General features: G+C 43.5%; 1 long non-coding RNA gene across 1 annotated transcript in view; it reads right to left on the reverse strand.

Moving 5' to 3' along the window:
• Window positions 1-1559: 1559 nt before the first annotated feature.
• Window positions 1560-17582, reverse strand: part of LOC148540608 (uncharacterized) — a 55533-nt gene continuing 39510 nt past the window's right edge. Inside the window, exons 5-6 of the long non-coding RNA XR_015868750.1 lie at window positions 2618-2717; window positions 1560-1762 (exon numbers count right to left, since the gene is read on the reverse strand). This is a non-coding gene — a long non-coding RNA (uncharacterized LOC148540608). The remainder of the gene's footprint in view (window positions 1763-2617; window positions 2718-17582) is intronic.

Genomic DNA, 17582 nt, shown 5'->3' on the forward strand with positions numbered 1-17582 from the left:
TTAGTAGACTCTGGGCACTAGAGTGTGCCCAGAGTCTACTGCGCATGCACAAAATATCGGAAAAATCTCCACGGGCGCAATTTTTCCGGCTTTTTGTACAGCGCTGACACCCGGCACGGGACCACGGAGAGGTAAGTTTTAAGTAATATGGGGGCCCGTGCACCCCACACCCTGCACCCATTATAGATACGCCCCGGCCCGCAGCACTTGTCACAACCCCCTGCAGCAGCACACAATAGGCCCTTCACAAATTTCAGCTCCAGGCCCATGTGGACATTAATCTGGCACTGGCGGCTGGTCATTGTATTCTGTGGACAAACATTGTCCCTGTAGCGTAAACAGTCCTTCATGCAAACAAGACCTCCTAGCCAGTGGGTAAGAATTAGGCCTGATTCCTGCTGATTCACATCCGGTGAATAGTGTAATAGAGGCCCCTTTAAAAATGCTAATTGCAATGCAGGTAACTTTGAAAAGTCTCTTCTTTCTCTCACCTTCACTGCTCTGCTCTCTGTGTCAGACACAGTGATTCTGCTGCTCCCCTCATGGCACTTGTCTCCTCCCTGCTGTTTAATCCTGCTGCTGTCTCTTACTGCTTCTAACGCTTCCTCTCTCTCTACCAACTGCCACTTGCCCTCACCACCTGACACCACTCATTTGACGTCCTCCTGACTTCTTGAGCAGCTGCAGAGGCTGCTGGGAATTATAGTTCATGGTCTGTCATTATAACTGCAATGCGCACACACTTTAGTGTGATATTATTCAGTGTCGGGAGTAATCCCTTGCATAGCGGGGTACTACATATGTGAGACCTACAGTAGTTTTAATTTATATTTCAGAAGACTCGATAAGTGAAGTAGCAAATATGCCTGATTTTGGATTTAGTATTATTTACCCTTAAAATCTAGCGACCAAAACTGTCAAAGACATTTCAGCTTTGGATAACGTAGCTTAGCAAATTATCCCATGATGGGCAAAACTAAAAAAGCATGTATACTTTTAGATACCCATGCAGATCTCAATATATTTCACATTTTATACTGTATAAATAAAGCATATACATGGTAGTGGAAGAGCAGCCTGGTAGTTACATTACCTTCTGTGTATAAATACAGGCTGATGTCAGAAAGTGCTATTTTGTCACTATCTTTAGACAAATTCTGTTATGTGCCGAGGATAATTTTCTTTTCTGGTAATATTTTCACTTAAGAGTTATTGTCACTATGATGTTAAACTATAAAGTTTTAGACCGCTCAGAACGGAATAAGATAAGATGAAACACCAGCCTGCAGCTGAATAGGTATTTATAGGATTTGGGGGTCTATTTACTAAGCAGTGTTAGGAGAAGTGAAAAGTGAAGAGTGAAAAGTGATAAGGTGCCAGCCAATCAGCTCCCAACTGTCATTTTTCAAACACAGCCTGTGAGGTGGCAGTTGGGAGCTGATTGGCTGGCACCTTATCACTTTTCACTCTTCACTTCTCCTAACACTGCTTAGTAAATAGACCCCTTAGTCTTCTCACTGCACAAGTCTGATCCCCACCCTTGTCACATTCAGTGATGGCTCATTTCATTTCCTCTCATTTGATGGGAATGCTCATTCTGATGTTTTCTTGAAGGACGGTACTCTGATAACCATAATCCGCGCAGTCCCCAACCTGTGCTTTTCTCTTATTAATGTACTGTGTGTTCACGCCTCATTTCTGTCAGATGGCTGTGTTCCGCTGGATGCCCCTGTCTTTCTCACGTCTCCCAGCCCATGTTCATCTAAGGGATATGGAAACTTTTATCTCCAAGGAGAATGGAATTCAAAATAATACCACGCAAAAAAGAGAGAGACAGGAATAAATTACATTTTGTAATGAACATGTCTGAATTTCAGCCGGATGGTGGCTTTGAAGATGAGAGTATAATGATAGTTGAAATTAGCAGATATACAGTATATCCTTCTCAGTCTGATGAAATGAGCATCAAGTTACTATTCCATTCAAAACACAGGTAACTCAGCTGGTCTGAGAACAGTGACAATTTAAGTGGATTTCTGAAATAAAATATGCTGTGAGATCAGAAAACATTCGCTTGACCTTGATGTTGTGTCAGTATCGCCCATCGCCCATTGCATAAAAAGTTAGCTGAGGAGACGACCCACATTGTATACCTATTGTGAGAGTGGACCGTGCTATATGTTGTGTATAGCGGCTCAATTCCAGATAGATAACATAAAGACAATAAAAGAATGCTATATAGGAAATGGTATAATGTATATATATGTGAGTGTCTTTTTTTATACTTCTTTTGCAGCATATACATTGGAGACAATGATACAATCCTTTGGATACTGTTCTTTTTTTCAGTTGTTTCTGTTGGGATGAAAAGAGTGAAAAGAAGAAACAAGAAAGGGCGAGCCCCAATATGGAGTCACTGGTAGAAGACTCTACCATGAGCTTGCCGCTCTTTTAGAAACTTCTCATCACCAATTCCTTTTTACTACTTCCTGTTTTAAATAAAGTTTTTACTATTAATACCCAAGAGAGGAACAACACTCCATCCTTGCTAAAGTGCATCTAGCATGAAATGCGTTGGTTGGCAGAGTGGAAGCACAGAGGAAAAAACAGCAGCAACCTTGAAGCTTATAGACGGAACAGGAGTGATGTCATCACCAGGCGTTGACGGCCAGACGCACCATCCCCACTGCTGCATGAGAGAGAAAGCGAACTCCAGTCTGTAGGAACAAGTAGGAGGATAGGGAGAGTTAGTTAGGAACGACTGGGTCCTTGACACTGACCCCCTGGTACCGCAAGTGCTAAAGGGGTTATGTATCATTGTTAAATGGGACCCTGATTTTTAAGAGCTTCACGGTCTAAATTGTTTTTAACATTAATTTGGCTTCAAGTTGCTTTTACAAAAAAAAACAGATGGTAACATCTATAAACATGGTGCACAAGTAACAATAAAAAAGCATGTTGAAATAGGTAGTGCTAAGCAGATATTTTATTACATTTATAAACAAACCACTATTGGCATTAAAGGGTACACCCTAACCCAGCTGATTCTGCTTTAAACAGAGATTACCAGCAGATTTTTTTAAACCCAGCTAAGGTCCTGGTTGGAATCAAACCCATGACCCAGTGCTGTGAAACAGCAATGCCAACCAGGGTTATCCTATAAAATTGTTCCACAGATATATCTCAATACTTATTTACAATTTTTTATGTAATCATTTATGTTAGGTTTGGTAATTATTAGAATTTACCTTAGGTTCAGTCAGTTAGGTGTCAGTTTTTGTGGTTAGCCTATGAGGTTCAGTAGGGGGTTGGGTTTAGCCAGCTATATAAATAGTCTGGAAGAGGATAGATTTACCTCTTTCCAGTATTTTGATCACCTTCCACCCACCCAACTTCTTATGGTTTGTACATTTTTATTTTCAATGGAATGTGAAATATCTGTGTATTCTTTTTTCCAACAGGGGAGGCGCAGGTTGGCAGAAAGTAGAGCTCTCTTGGTGGCCTATTGTGGTTCAAGGGTGCTTGGGTTGCATTTCCCCTTTGAGAGCAGCAAGTTGGTCACTACTCCAGTGGAGGACCTGGTGTACATCTCAGTGAGTGGCCACTGCTAGGCCAATTAAGAGGGAAGGGGGTAGCACTGCCCAATCATATTTGCCTGGGACAGATATACTTCCCATTAATTAAAAAATTATTATTAGGCTGTGGCCGAGGTAGCACTGCTTTTTTCCTGCCACCATACATAACAAATATATAGTTCAATCAGGTTGCCCCAACATTCTGAACCTTTGCCTATGACCTGACGTCAGTTTGCTTCCCTGCTCTGAACCTCTGCCAGGGACCGTGACCTTGCATCTGTCTGACCATTCTTTGCTTGTTGATTCTGTACCACACTAGCTTTTCTTACCACAAGTTAAGTCCAGACATCAGTTAGAAGACTGTGATCTTCTGGCAAAGAAGCCCATACTACATTGTGGAGGTTCTTGGTGAAGACTGGGGAGTCCATTAAACTCTGCACCTCAACTCTGCCAGTGTAAATATTGGACTGATCGCATCCATTCAGCCAGATGTGGGACACACATACAGTAATAAAATGACAGACTAGATAGAAATAGACTGTTTTGCAACAAAAGAAAAAGTGATGAAGGTAGCGCTAGTGTCTCAAAATCGAATGAGATGCCGCCTGTGAGGAAGAAATAATTAGGGGCTCACCTTCCCTAAATAGATAGATAGAAAACAAAACCTCTGGCGCTTCTCATATCAACTATATAATATGTAATACTCAAAATCACAAAATGAGTGAAATAAAAGGAAATTTAATATGTAAAACAATGGTAATCCATATATAGCATAAAACTGGTAAATAATACCGGTACAAACAAACAACATATAACATAAGACAGTGCAATTCTAAATTAATAGAGTATACCAGATACGCCTCTGAGCGTTTTACTCTGTATTACTTGATAAAATGTATCTGAGATGCATAAACAAGTGATGGAATATAGTAATCGTCTTCAAATGAATGGACTCCTCTGGGGTGTAGTCCGCTTTCAATGATACTGAATCGTCAGGGCAAAATGGAACAGTCTCACCGTTCTGGACTGAATCCGGTGATGGTTCCGTTGATGGAGGTAGTTTGCCGGCAAACTTCGGGGACCAATGACGTACTGCAAGCATTGAAAATTGGGCTAAAGTACTGGGATAGGTATTTTGGGGTGCTCTATGGATGGGACAGGTCATTTTATGATTGCAGGAGACTGCAGCAGGTGTATTTTTACAAATTTTTTATTCTGTACTTTACAAACCCCAAAATATACTAGTATCCATTTACATGTACCCCCATTTAACGACAGCAATTATTTTTCATAAAAGACATTGCTTAATAAAATTTTTCCACACTTATGCAAATATGCATATAACATCCCTTTGACTCAAAATAAGATCCCAAAATACTTTTATTATGGCTAATAATAATACACTTCTATATTGATTCCCCAGGTGAGTTAGGCTTTATTGGGGGTACAGACTGATTTCCCCTAAAAAAAACGGACCTTTTCGCCAGTTCCGCTATTCGTGGCATATGCCCATATGCGTTTTCGCCTGTTTTACAATTGAATAGGGCAAAAAGCGAGTGCGCGCATTGAGTAAGCAGGCAAAAACTTCACCTCAAAACACGCGAATGAGGCGAAAACATTGCGCTTTTCGACGATCTCGGCTTTTCGCGGCTAATTGAATCTGGTCCTTAAATGGAATTTTCCTATGTCTTCTTAAACAGCTGCTAGCTACAGCCACTGTGAGTGATGTGATGAATTGCAATATTGACACATTGTTTCCCTGTATTCCTAAAACATTAATAAGGGAGACTGATTTGTGTAAAGAAAATGTTTTAACATTTGATGTTTTTTATTGTTGATATTTTACTATGTGATATCAATATGTGTTTAAATAAATATTATAATTAAGCGCTCTCTTTGAGAAATATATATTTTTTGAAATGGAGACTTGAAGTCAGCCAGCCATAAACTCTGTGTAATTCACATGTGTCCCTTTATTAAAGGGATCAGGTAGCAACCCTACTGTTGACCAATCCGTTGAATCGTCCAGAATACAATACTGTTGCTATTCTGCTCACTAATGTCTGTACCACTCCTGATCTACACACTCACACCAAAATCTGTCATAAGTATTACCTCCCCACTTCATTGTAGTGGGGTCAAGCCCCAAGCAGGACGATGGCCTCAGATCCAGAGGGAACGGGGCCGCCCATTTGGCAGGACCCGGCGTGCCTCACAGGCCTGGTGGTGGGCCCGAGTCCCACTGGTTCCAGTCTCCACCAGGCCATCAAGTAAAGCCCAAAGCAGGATAACAGGCTGGGATCCAGGTCGAACGTGCGGTGGGACATGGCACGACCCAAGGGCCCAGTGATGGGACTGGATCCTGGTGGATCCTGCCCTCGCTACCCATCCAGCAGAGCGTGACAGCGGGTGTGGGGACAGCAGCGGTACCCAGCTGCTGTTGCCCCACATGCATAATAGTGGCAGGCCTGCCAATCGTCATGTGGCAATTTGAAATTAGTACCGTCTGTGAGCCAGTCCCGGCTTGCAGACTGGAAGCCAATTAGGGATGGCCGCGGCATAACTCTACCCCCTGGCGCTGGCTTAGATCAGCCAGCAATAGGTGTTGGGCAGCAGTCCGATGGCCAGGAAGGAGCAGATAACAGCTCCTGCAGATAGAAGAAGCCAGAAGAATTCTTCAGAAGCCCTGGAGGGTGCATTGCAAAAGAGCTAAAACAGGCTGCCGTCCACCAGGTGAAGACAAAGAAGCCTACAAGACGTCGGAAGTGGGCTAGGTGAAGTGACCAGAAGTCCCGAGGGAGCCACCCCACAACACCTGAAATTATGAGGGAGGGATTTAAATACAATCCAAAATACGTGAAATCTGATTTTTAGATCCGTTATGAACTTGGCAAGAAGACCCGAGTCTGGGCTTGGTTCTATTTGCAACCCCAAAGTGATCCTCTCTGGGACTCGGTTTGACTCGGAACCCCAAAGTTCGGGTGTGTTTGGTTTTCAGTTAAACTGAACCGCTCATTTTTACTGGTAATCAGTGCCAATGTAACTCAAGCATGGTGTCAAGAAGGAAACAGAAAGAAGCCACTTTTGTGTCTGCTAACTACAAAATCTCTCTGTTAAGACAAATATTTGTCAAATATGTTTTCTCCACCTCTGGATCAACTCAATTAGACATTATCAGAGATTGGACTCTATTTTTTTAGTTTAGTTCCATAAATATAAACATTTGTAAACGCAAAAGAGCCATTTTAAAATTAGTTTGGTTTTTGTAGCCATTAACATGCACCAATGAATTAAACAAGACCCCAGCTAATACTTTACAAGTTCATTTCTAGCATATAGAAATAGAGTAAACATTTCTATTCCACATAAATAAGTCGTTTTTACAGCTGTGCAGTAGCATTGAAGATGAAAATGTATTTGCCCCTGATAAAGCTATTAAAAACTATGGAAATTGCTTCTAGTTAATCTCAAGGTCTGGCAGGTGACGGTGAAGCTAGGAGCGTTCGCGTTTAGAGGCGCTAGATTGCCTCCCTGTGGGAAAAATTTCATTTCAATGCTGCTTTCTAAATCCTATCTGTAGAACAATTTATTCTGCTGACAGGATCTAGAATGGGATGAAAAGGGATTTTTGTTACTGTGGAACTATCTAAAGTATATATTTAATAAAAAAACTAAACAGAAAAAATATTTTACTCTTTTCATTTAAACCTCATAAAATACCAGAATGATACAATTTCAGGTAATTTGATCAAATGCCTTTTATACCAGGGGGTTAAAAGTTAGCATTGAGCACATGCTCTTAAACCCCATTAAATGAACTTTGTCTTTAATGTTTCCAAAATATAATGTATGCAATAAAACCCGTACACACGACCGCACCGTCGCTGCCCCGTGGCTCCTGCATCTGGTTAGTACTGTAGGGTGCCTGGAACGGCACTTTATGGCCAGTAGTGCAGATTCAGTGCTGCTCATAGTGTACAAAGTGCCCGGGCAGCTCTCCACACTTCTACTGCCGCTGTCCCTGTCCCTTCCTGTGACATTACAGGTTGGGGGCAGGAGTGGCACAGGGTGCCAGGGATCACTGCTCCGGCACTGCGTACACATACAATTTTTGACAAGCTTAATTTTGGTTTACATCAATTTCATGCAGCATTCATGAGTTTTATCACCCAGTAACATGTAGTAGAGTACTATGGGAGCACTCATTAAGTACATAGTAACCTATTTGCTGCAGGAATGCTTTAAGAGCATACTTTAAATGGTCTGTAAAAAGTCAGGACAAGTACGTTTCATCGTCGCTTTTAGTGTCACTGCACTAATAGGCTGTCCTAACTTGGACTCCAAGGGGGTATAGTTACTAAAGCGCGGGTTTATAGAAGTTGAGGTGTTGCCGAGAACAAGCGCCATCTTCAGACGGCGCTTGTTCTCGGTTCCCAGCTCCTTCGTATGTTAAGGAGTTCCAGGGATGCGAAAAGGGATCCGAGCGGATCCCTCCGCCACCTCCTCACTACCTCCCTGGCAGCTTTGCGCATTCGTGACCCGAAAGTCACGCATGTGTAGCCGGGACGCCGGGGAGCAGATAAGTAATGCATCTACAAAAGTAGCTGCGATACTAACCACACGGACAACTGCTTTTCAGAGAAGTTGTCCCTTCACCTGTGCAATGATGAATTGCTCCGGTGTCACACTTCCCCCGCTGTGAGTTGGATAGTTAAGTAAAAAAATAGGTGTGGTCATATATCACAAGGAGTGTGGCTACTCAAAATAGGTGCATGTCAGGCAGTGGGTGACGGGGAGAGAGTGAACGGGAGAGGCAGAGGGTGACAGGGAGAGGCAAAGAGTGATAGGCAGAGGGTGATGGAGAGAGACAGAAGGTGACGGTGAGCTAGACGGTGACAGGGAGAGGCAAAAAGTGATGTACAGAGGATGACTAGGAGAGGCATAGGGTGACAGGGAGAGGCAAAGAGTGATGGGAAGAGGGTGATGGGGAGAGGCAAAGAGCGATAGGCAGAGGGTGACGGGGCAAAGAGTGATGGGCAGAGGGTGACAGGGGGAGGCAAAGAGTGATGGGCAGAGGGCAAAACCGTAACTAGACTTTTTGGTGCCCCGTGCCAGAAAGAGCATTGGGGAAAATGGGGACATAATATAGTGCATTCGAAAAATGGTCATTGCCTCATGGGGGAAGGACCAGGGAAGAGATAGGGGAGGCCAGGAGATGCCAGGGATAAAAGAAGAGGAAGCCACAAGCGAGAATGATAATAAATAGGACAATTGACAGGCCCAAACAGTGCCCCCTGCCCTGCAGTGCCCTAGTTATGCACCACCCAATTACGGCCCTGGCAGAGGCTGACAGGGAGAGGCAAAGAGTGATGAGCAGAGGGTGACAGGGAGAGGCAAAGAGCGATAGGCAGAGGGTGACGGGGCAAAGAGTGATGGGCAGAGGGTGACAGGAGGAGGCAAAGAGTGATGGGCAGAGGGCAAAACCGTAACTAGACTTTTGGTGCCCTGTGCGAGAAAGAGCATTGGGGAAAATGGGTACATAAAATAGTGCATCCGAAAAAGGGTCATTGCCTCATGGGGGAAGGACCAGGGAAGAGATAGGGGAGACCAGGAGATGCCAGGGATAAAAGAAGAGGAAGCCACAAGTGAGAATGATAATAAATAGGACAATTGACAGGCCCAAACAGTGCCCCCTGCTCTGCGGTGCCCTAGTTATACACCACCCAATTACGGCCCTGGCAGAGGCTGACAGGGAGAGGCAAAGAGTGATAGGCAAGCAGGGGGTGACTGTGAGGCAAAGAGTGACAGGAAGAGGCAAAGAGTGATGGGCAGAGGGTGACGGTGAGGCAGAGGGTGACAGGGAGAGGCAAAGAGTGATGGGCAGAGGGTGACAGTGAGGCAGAGGGTGACAGGGAGAGGCAAAGAGCGATGGGCAGAGGTTGATGGGGAGAGGCAGAGGGTGACGGTGAGGCAAAGGGTGACAGGAAGAGGCAAAGAGTGATGGGCAGAGGGTGACAGATGGAGGCAGAGGGTGATGGTCTATGGGTAGTAATTACAGGGTACAGATTGGCATATGTAGGTCCAGTATAAGGAAGGTGGTAAGTGACAGAACAATTCAGTAACACTGACACCATTTGCACTTACCTAGGTACCGTGTAATGGTGCATACACACGGTTAGATTTGACGAACGATTAAACTATTTTTACAATGATTTGAACGATTTCATTAACGATGACCAATTTAACGATTTCTGACAGTATCAAAATTAATGAAATTGTCAAAATCTGACTGCAAACACAGTCAATGTCAGAGATCGTTATCTGACATGTGGGAACGCGCATCATTCGTCAATGCATGCCCTACATGTCAAAGATATGAACGATAGAACGATTTTTACAATCGTTATCGTTCATATCTGATAAGAAATCTGACCGTGTTTATGCACCATATGGAGGGCAGCAGTGCTGTGGAGCAGAGTCTTGGAGGCTGCATCTGTGCTCTATCTGTGAGCATAGTGTAGATGATGAATGTTTGTGTCCTGAAGCTGCGGATGTCGGCAGGCAGGGGACGGGACAGCAGAGCACACACAGGAAGTGTTTCTTGCACAGAGCTCTCCGGGATACCGGATGGAGGACGCAGCGGCCGGTAACAGTGCAGGTATACCTGCAGTCCGGCCTGTGGCAGACAGAATGGCCACTGAGAGGACTCCAGTCCAAGAGGTCCCCTTCTCCTGCCGGCAGCACTAGCTAGATCACCACCCCAGTGGCGCCAGGCAGTGCTCTACTTCCTGGAGCTGCCGGTCCTGCTGCCTAGGCATGACGTCATGGCGTCACAGAATTAGCAAGCAGGGCCGGCACAGAGTGGCATAGAGCCCTGATTTCAAATTCAGTAAATGTATAAGTTGCTACTTTGGCACACCTCCTATGTGAATAGAACAGGCTGCAAATATTCTATACATGTTTCGTTAGAGTCTGTTAGTGTGTGTTTTTGTAAATGGAGTATATGCCTGCTGTCTTTGGAAGAGCTGGGACAGAACAACATATCTACTTGTGAGTCAACACACTAAAAATAACACCTGAAGACCTCGTCACACGCAGTAAGTACTCAAGCTGTGTATGCCGGCTCAGTGGCTAATTTATGCACGCCCATGCAACGGTGTTCAAATGGACAGGCACGCCTGCTTTTCTCCAACCACTTCCCTGTCACCACCCCCCAAATGCTGACTACCTGTCAATCACTATGTGATGGCTTACCGTGCTCTGCTTCATACTTGCCGACTTTCGCCTCCAATCTTCCGGGAGGGAGCTGTCAGGCTTCCATGGTGGGGGGCGTGATGTGGCAGAAAGGGTGCATGATGCAGCGTTGGGACGGAGCATGGGCGTGACCGCACGATCGCATAATTATGGCCCAGCCCCCTATTAACCGCTGGAGGGGGGTGAACGGGTTGGCAGCCGCCGGAAGGCTTGTCTGCCTTTCCAGGGGACCGGGAGCGGCATACAATTTTCGTGAGCCTCCTGGGCGAATCGGGAGGTTAGGCAAGCATGCTCTGCGTGATCGCTATGCAATCGCAATATAACCGTCGTGCACGCGCACTGCAATAAATACGCATGTGTAGTATGCAACAATCGTCTGACTGCGTACTCTGTTGCAGTTGCGATGCGTAATGAATCAGGCCCACTGTACACACAGCATTCACGTGCAACACATATAAGTATTTCAATGGACTTCGACCAAGTTTGAAATTTCAGACTCAGGGGGCTGCAATGATGATCAGGGTGGGTAGTGCTGTGGCGTCTATGACAGCTACAAATATATATAGAATAATGGAAATATTCTGCTTTGTTGATCTATATTTTTTTCATGAAGTAAGATACAAAGCCTGCAGCAGCATAAGAAGCTGAAGATAGGGCAGTCTATTGATTAACATGAGCAGGGATGTGGGAAGGAAATTCAGAGAAAACAAGCAATATGAAATTTACAAATGATTTTCTGTTCTGACATTCAAAGAAAATTGGAAATCAGCACGGTCCACTGCAACATATCAAAATAGTTTTTTAAGTTAATTCTACATTGATATAGTGGGCTATTGTAAGGCTTACTAAGTTTCATCTGATATACTGTATACTGAACATCTGTTGTTTATATGTTTTACTCATATAACTGAATCTTTATACTATATATACCAGCTATTGCGAGCAGCCAGGTTGATTTTCGCGATGGTCAAGACCATCGCGACCATCGGGCTTGCGATGAGACCCTTGTGGTAGGGTCTTGTGGCCGCAAGCCCCAGAGAGCTTCTGGCTCTAACAGTGTGACATGTCTTGGGTTTTATCCATCAGAAAAGCTCTGCTGGGCATCATAAAACTTTGCACAGCAATTTCCAAGCAAGTATACTTAGAAAAATATTGACTATTAGGAAATATTTTATTTATGCTAATATTTCCTCCTTAAAAATAAGAAAAGCAGCTGGAAAATCAGGTTGTGTAAACAATGTAACAGGTTCGATAGTTTTAAGCAGTATTTATTATCAAATAATAAAAATGTATCAAAACATATATTCTTATGTCTCTAATAGTACATGTTTTATAAAATAGACATTAAAAACACAAATTGTTGCAGAGTACAAAGTCTTGCGACTCACGTAGAGTCTTAGGTGGTTTCTAGTGTATTAAAAACAAGCTCAAAATGTATATAGGTATACTTGCCAGCCAATTGGAAAATTGAAGAGGTATACTTCTAAGAAAAAAGGTGTGAATATCACTGATAGCCAAAGTCCTTGTAAGCGGAATTAGGTATTGATCCCGGCGTCGCTAGCCGGGTCTCGCGCATGCGCACGACGGAGCCGGCTCCGTCGTCCGCATGCCCAGTGGGCAAACATCGACCCGGTTGCGAGCGCTCAGCGCTCGCGAGCGGGTCTGAATCAGGCCCTGTGTTCCATCATGAGCATATTATACCTCACATATATTCTCGGATACACAGGAACTTTTTTCCCTTAATATTCGTGATCACAAAGGATATCCTGGACTCAATTGGGGAATTCCCTTAAAATAATTAATTATTACTACAGCCAAAGTGGGGAAAATATAATATCTTAAACACTTACTTTTATTATCATTTTCTAACTTCATTTAATTGTCATTTTTATATTTTATTTTTTTTGTGTGTTTGTACAATAAATGTTTTAATTAAGAGAAGCCTTGATTTGTTAGTTACATTTCAAGCAAGTACTACCAATATACTGTATGTAAAACAAATTCATCGGAAGCGCAGTCCATCTTCATGTAGTTCTGTATAGTGGTGTGGTTTTTTTTGTCGGCTGGTTACTGGCTCATTAGGGGTAAAAAATACAAAATAAACAAAATAATAAAAATGAAAGGCACAGGGATAATTAGCTGTTAGGTAAATGACAAGCTATATAATCTTTAGCAGTGTATTTCAGTAGCAATGTTTGAAATAGAAAATAAATGTCTGAATTCAGTGGTATATCATCTACACCACATGAAAGGAAATTGTCTTGGATCAGCATGACGTAGAGCTCATCACTACCAACTCCGCAGCTCCCATTACTTTACAAAGGTGTAAATAGAATCAACTTTGTGCAAAGTTGTCCCCTGGAAACTGATTGGATGAACTCTTGAAGCTGCAGGTTATACAGGCAGCTTCCAGCTGACAACCTGGTCACTTCTATCTGATCTCCTATGAAGCTGAGGTGACAGCGGGGGTGAGCAGCTGCCATGACACCCTCTGGTTCTATTACTTTAGAGAGAGGGGTACGTTTTTGTATCAAGTATAAATAATTCTTGACAGCTGCTTCAGACAATGAACATAAGCTCACTGATGGTAAAGGTTAACAGTCAAGATACTTTTTAAAAAGAGTTAATTGAATTTAATAGAAAAATGCTATTTAAGTAGAGGAGAATACATAGTTTTCCTCCTGAGGCTCCTCCTTTGATTGTGAACTGACAGCAATGCACAATCTAGGGGACAAGGGAATCCTTCCAAAGATATTCTTTATTATTGTTGGAGCTTGAAACTTTAGGAGCTCAGTCCCCATTAAGGGTGGGATTTACTAAACATCGTATCCGCGATGCAGTATATACGGCCAATTATGGGGTACATACCAGCTATGTACTTAGAAAATAGCAAAGGACAGCTCTCCCTGTAAGAACTTTCCTTTGCGATAAAGAGACTTCCGGGTTTGTGACCCAGAAGTCCCACTGGCGTCCTTCTGCGCACACACAGAAGGACGTGCGCGCTGAGGGGGGAGCTGGGAGGGATCCGATTGGATCCCTCTCAGGGGGCGTCCCAAAAAGAAGCACCTAGGCTTCTATTGGGTAATGTCATCTAATTTTGTTACCCACCGGGTCGAAGCATAGGAATGCATCGCATTCTGGTGCTTAGAACGCATGAGAAATGCCGTAAATTCCCAAAAACTAAATTTTAGGGGATTTTATTGCATTTTTCAGCTTAGTACATCCCATCCTATATATGTTATTTGCTGGGTGGGTTAGGGCTTGTTGTAGTATATATATGCAGAATATCTGTATGCAGAAAGTTCAGTAATTGCACACACATACAGTACATCAATGAAAAAATCGGGTGCATGGTAAATAAAAATGCATAAATAGTCCAGCCAAAAATAATTCACACATCAATCTGTGAACAGAAAGCATTTTTCTATCTAAAAAGAGAAAGCTCTGACCGTGTAACTGTTTTATATGTTCATGAAAGCATGAATGCTATTCGCATAAAGAATATTGTTTTGTCCTTCATGCCATGATTTCAGGCCTGGTTTAGTCTCAGCAAAAGAATTGTATAAGACAACTAATCATTCCGCTTACAGCAGCATAATAAACAAGGAAAAGTAACAATACAATAAATGATGTTAAATATCTGAGCAAAGTTTGTAATTTTTAAGGAAAACAGTAATTCCTCAGCATACAATTTGCATAGTAAAAACTCTGATTCTTTGAATTGGTGTCTTAATAAATATTACTGTTCCCCAGCCTTACCCCGCCCCCTGTGCATCTCCAGCAGTATTCCCCACTGTGCCTCTCCAGCAGTATTTCCCCCTGTGCCTCTCCAGCACTATCCCCCGTGTGCCTCTCCAGAACTATTCTCCTCCCCCCATGCTTCTCCAGCCATATGCTCCCTGTGTCTCGCAGTCTGTAGCTAAAGACTGCCTGTGTCTCTCCAGCCCCACTGTGTCTCTCCAGGTCCAGGCCCTGTCTTTCTCCTGGTCCAGGCCCCATGCATCTCTTCCAGCCCCCTGCATCTCTCCATCTCCAGACACCCCCCTTCATCTCTCCAGACACCACTGTCTCTCTCCATCTCCAGGCACCCTTGCATCTTGCCAGGCCCCCCTGTGTCTCTCCACGCCCCCTGCGTCTCTTCATCCCCAGGCCCCCTTGTTTCTCTCCAGGCTCCCCTGTCTCTCAGTCTCCAGCCTCCCCTGCATCTCTCTAGATACCCCCTGAGTCTCTCCATCTCCCCCTGTGTATCTCTTGGAACCCCTGTGTCTCTCCAGGATCCTTTGCTCTGATTGCGGTACCTGCAGTCCAGCTTCACAGGCAGACTTGGACTGGTCCAATTTCCCAGTGGCCCAACCTACTGCGTGAGTGTGTGTGTGTCTAGATATAAGGAGTGCCTTATGTGCATAATCATTAAATTAAATATCACCATAGTGTGCAATTAAGTATGTAGATGGCATTGTACCAAAAATTACTAATTATGTGGCTTATCTGTGTATCTTTTAAGAGTTGTCAATTCACTCCAAATCCATCAGAAAGGTTCCCAACAAATGGTGTAAATCTTCAGACCTTAAAATAGAATGCATAATACTATTTTTAGGTATTATTAACCAAATAAAAGTAGCAAACTCACAATAAAAACACATGTGTATTAGCTTATCAGACAACCTCCGGATGCAGGTAAAGATGGTAAGGTATTTTTTGGACAAAGATGACATTTTGCCTCGTTCTTAGATCCGAACTTGGCAGGAAGACAGGAGCCAAAACCGATCCTCTCATCTCTAATGATTACACATTTCTGTTACCAATCTAATTTTTTGTACAACATTTTAAAACTTCACACCTATTACAGTTATACAGAATATATAACAATATATTTGAAGCATAAAAAACTAACAATTGAAATAATTAATATAAAATAAATGCATCAAATATCAGGTAACTCCAACTTAGGAAAAATTGATTCTCCAATGAGTCGGGACATATATTGCAAACTGGGAGTCCCTCTACTAAAAATCCCCATAAATTAATTATTTGTAATAGGAAAAACTCTCCAAAATGGTGTTAAATCTATAACAAAATAACAGGAGTTTGTGGTTTCCGGTTTACAAAAGCCTGATTATCAGAAGCTATATACAGTTCTCATTAATTTTTATATAATGTCTGCAAAACACACCAAAGATGGCTGCCACAAGTTTGCACATGCTCTTTTAAATTATACCCACATGTTGAACAGATTTACAACCACTACTTACTACAACTACTTACTTACTTAAGTTGTGATGGAAGCTACTGTCACCATGGAGGTTTCATAAATCACTTGAGAAGGAAGAGACATGACTACAGACAGTGAGTGCTGACAGTTTCAACACTGTCTTTTGGACACTGTTTGTTCTAGTTTAGTGCATTCAAAGCAGGCAAGTATTGGAATCGGTATGATTAACCACCAGCTTCATGGCCGGCGGTTCAATTCCCGACAGGGGCATCCCGACATGGATGAAGACCCCGATCGTCCTTTAAGGTAAGTATCGCTAATCTATTTTCTCCCCTAACCTCTCCCCCCAGTGCCTAACCCTAATCCCCCCTCTAAGTACCTAAACCTAACCTCCCCTTCTCCACTGCCTAAACCTAAGTCTCCTGGGGGGGTGCCTAACCCTAACCTCCCCCCCAGGGGTGCCTAACCCTAACCCCCCCTTCCCCTAACCTAACCCTAACCCTCCCGGGAGGCTGCTTAACCCTAAGGCCCCCCCAGGAGCCCCTAACCTAACCCTTCCCCCGCGGCTGTCCGCGCCTGGCGCCCGGCTTACCTTGGGTCAGGAAGCTGGGTGCCAGGCTTCCGGAGTAGGTAAAATGACAGGCGTCGAGATTTCGACGCCTGTCATTTAACCCTTGCCGGGATTAGACAGTCGGGATTCCAACCGTCGGCTTCCTGACTGTTTCCCCAAGTAATGAGTTGCTGCTACATGATTGGATATTTGCAACAACAAGCAGATATCACTACTGAATGGATAGATAGATAGATAGATAGATAGATAGATAGATAGATAGATAGATAGATAGATAGATAGATAGATAGATACTAATGTGTCCTCATACACATAGAGTCAATACACCATAGATGCCCCTGCGCGACTGAGGTGTAGTGGAGTGATTTTGAGGTCTATGTGCTGTGTCTTGGGGTTTTATTTACTACAATCCGCATTTGTAATGCAGATTGTAGTGTGATATTACCGACTGAATTAGCATTTCGAATTCAGGCAATATTACAGGGATTTACTACAAATCCCTTGCAGGGACAGAGCTTGCGATATAGCTCTGTCCCTGCAAATCCCCTCCACACACTTATCATAGTATTTTCGCAAAATATACCGTGACAAGTGCAGATGCATGCGCCGGCAGACCGTCGCTAAGCCCCACCCCCCGGCGCTAAGTAAAAATAATGTTAATAGAGCCCTTGGAGAGAGATAAACTGGGTAGAGAGAAAGTACCAACCAATCAGCTCCTAACTGCAACTTTACAGGCTGTGTTTGAAAAATTTCAGGAGCTGATTGGTTGGTGCTTTATCTCCATCCACTCTCCAAGGCTTAGTACATAGACCCCTTTTACTTTAAATTGTGTGTCTTATACGCATCGCAGATCAGAGGTAGTTTAAGGGGGAGATGTACTAAGCCTTGGAAAGAGATAAAGTGGAGAAAGCTAAAGCACCAACCAATCAGTTCCTAACTGTCAGTTTTTAAACGCAGCCTGTACAGAGAA

The sequence above is a fragment of the Taudactylus pleione genome, unplaced genomic scaffold (genome assembly GCF_031769625.1).
Source record: "Taudactylus pleione unplaced genomic scaffold, aTauple2 ptg000018l, whole genome shotgun sequence".
NCBI lineage: Eukaryota > Metazoa > Chordata > Amphibia > Anura > Myobatrachidae > Taudactylus > Taudactylus pleione.